Raw genomic sequence first — 3,255 nt, 5'->3', positions numbered from 1 at the left:
CCAGCCTGGCCAAAATGTTGAAACCCCGTCTCTACTAAAAATACAAAAATTAGCTGGGCACGGTGGCACATGCCTGTAATCCCAGCTACTCAGGAGGTTGACGCAGGACAATCGTTTGAACCTGGGAGGTGGAGGTTGCAGTGAGCCGAGATCGCGCCATTGCACTCCAGCCTGGGTGACAGAGTGAGACTCCATCTCAAAAAAAAAGATGATACTTCCATCACCCTAGACTCTCCATTCCTTGAATTCCTCTCCTTTAAAAACCCTCTTCCATTTTACCTTAATTCTATTTCCAAGATACCTTTATTACCAATAATCAAAACTCTTTCTCATCTCATTTCCATGTATCCTACCCTGGCCACCACCTTTAATCTTTCCTATACACTCCCTTCAGTCCTCCAGTTCCAATCATGCTTCGAATCTGTCAGAACGTTAAAGCTATTGATCCTATCACTTTTTACCACCGCTCACCCACTTGATATCCTCTTTCCTCATCTTCCTAACCTGAAAGAATTCCATGGTTAATCATTATAATCACTTCCCTCGTACATCCTCAAGTCTCTCCCCCTCTCCATTTGTCATGCTAGCACAGCAAAGCAGGTTAAATGGTTAGTGAAAATCTCTATTTCCACCGTGCCTGCTCTCATGTGGTTGAATGTGGCTGGAAAACAAAAATAAAAACAAAAACAAAACAAAAAAACACAATCTTGCTGGCTGGTCTCGCCTTAAATTCATGACCAGTCTCAAATGGGTTTTAGTGCATCTGGGCAATCTTACTATACTTTCCTAACCCACTGGACTTTATACATTTCTGGATAAGAATTTCAAGCTTCTCTTTTCCCAGACCTCCAGCACCTTCTCCTTGATCCTCTTAGCTGACAGTCTTGACTCCTACTTCACCAAGAAAATAGAAGCACCAGAGGGCTTCTACCCACTGCTACCACCACATCTACCCACCTGCAAGCACCTGCACCTGCAGCGTCTGGTGTTGCTCACTTCCTGCAGGTGAACCATCTATGCTGCTATCTGAAGTCAATTCCTCCACTTCTGCCTTCATCCTATCCTCTCTTACCTACCAGAGGAAATCACTCCGTCAATCTCTCTCCTGCATCAAAATTTCCTTTCTTCCATTTCTCCCATGTGAAGGCATGGGGAGGGTGGAGAAATGAAAAAAAACCAAACTGCTTTTGACCTGAGTTCTTTCATCAGGCACTACCCAATTTCTTTGCTCTTCTTTACAGAATCATCTGTACTCACTGCCTTTAGTTCCTCTCCTCCCATCATCTCTTAAAATCTTCTCTGGTTGGGCTTTTACCCACACCAACCACCAAAACTGTTCTCAAAGTCATCAGTGTCCTCTGTGTTGACCTTAAGACACTGTATGACTGACTATTTCCTGTAGCTTAATCTTTTCAACAATACTTTATATTGCCAGACATTAATTTTTGCAAATTTAGTGGGTGAGAAATTTTATCTATTTGACATTTTATTTTCAGTTATCTGAGTACTCATAAGGTTGATCATCTTTTCATGTGGCCATTGGCTATTTATACTCTCTTCTGGCATAGGCATATTCATTACCTTTGCCCTTTTTTCTGTTTACTTGTTTATCGTTTTCTTATTAATTTGTAGAATTTCATTTTAAATTATGGATACTAATCTTTTGTCATTTGATGTGCTACAAATATCTTTTCTAAAAATAGATTTTTTGTAAGCTAGATGGTTTTCTATGAAGAGAAAATCTTAATTTTAATGTAATTGCCATTGTCTATGTTTTCTCTTAAGTTTAGAACTTTTTGTGACTTGCTTAAAACATTCTTGTTTATCTTGGGGTCAAAAAATATTATCCTACTACAAAACTTTCAATGTTTCACATTTCATATTTAAGTCTTTGATACATTTGGAAGTATCTTTGTGTATGGTGTGAAGTAGGAATACATTTTCTTTTTTCTCATGTGAATAATTAGTTGTGTATAATGCTAACACAATCATATTGTGTACCTTTTTCTCTAGGTCTACAATGCTATGTCAGGTCCATGTCAAGTTTTCCTGTATGTTCTATTTCTGAGTCCTAGTTCCTGTTCTGTTGGCCTATTTTTCTGTTTTTGCGCCAACATCACTCTTTTAGTTACTATCACCCCAAAATAACTTTACATTTTTTAGACCAATGTCTCCCCACTTTTGTTCTCACTCAAGAGTGTCTTCGATATAGTCTTTATACAAATGTAGAATCAGTTTAACAAGGCCCATGAAATCACCTGTTGGGATTGACTGGAGTTACAATTTGTTTATTGGTCAGTTAGAGAAGAAATATCTTTTTGTATATAAGTCACCCTATTCAGATCATATTATCTTTCTACATTAGTGCAAACCTTTAATACCTTTTAGTAAGCTTTATAATTTTATTCATGAAGATCTTTCACATCTTTTGTTAGATTTATCCCTAGATCTATTTTGTTAGCTTTCAGTTATTTCGTGATATTTTAATTAGTGTCTTTTTAAAATTATGCTTTCTAACTCTTTGTTGTGGATATTTGAAAGTGCAAAGGAGTTTTGCATTTTGAGTAGTAGCAGAAATTTTGATAAACTCATTTGTTAATTCTGACAGTTAATCCTTAGATTATGAGCTTTATTCATGCAGAAAATCTTATGTAGATAATGATAGTTTGTTTCTCCTTTTCCAATCTTCGTATCTTTTGTCATTTTTATTTCACCGATTCCAGTGTGGTTGGATCACAGTGGTAACAGCTGGTGTGGGATTGGCCGGCATCTTTTTAGTTTCAATATTTTGAAGGTGCTCCTAATGTTTCACTATTGGGCCCTTAGGTTTAGAGTTGGGATTAAGTTTTTGTAAGAAATTCTTTATTAGGTTAAGGAAGTTTCTCTCTATTCCAAATTTGCCAAGAGATTTAAAAAAAAGGTTTTTTTTTTAATCATAAAAGAATGTTAAATATTATTAACTGCTTTAACTACATCTACAAAGCATATTCTATTTTATTTTCCTTTAATCTATGAATGTGATAAATTATATTGTTTGATTTTTAATGTTCAACTACCATTGCATTCTTAGCATAAACCCAGTCTGGTCATGTTTCATTATTTTGTTATGTTCTGCCAGACTTGAGTTACTAGCATTTTGTGTAGAATTTTTGATTTTATGTTCATGAGTAACATAGGCTTTAATTTTTATTTATTGTACTGTCTTATCTAGTTTTGGAATCAATATTTTACTGGCCTTAGAGAAAGGGAGTGTTT

Source organism: Saimiri boliviensis, chromosome 15, assembly GCF_048565385.1.
Source record: "Saimiri boliviensis isolate mSaiBol1 chromosome 15, mSaiBol1.pri, whole genome shotgun sequence".
In the NCBI taxonomy this organism is placed as follows: Eukaryota; Metazoa; Chordata; class Mammalia; order Primates; family Cebidae; genus Saimiri; species Saimiri boliviensis.
Note: the sequence above shows the minus strand (reverse complement) of the source record.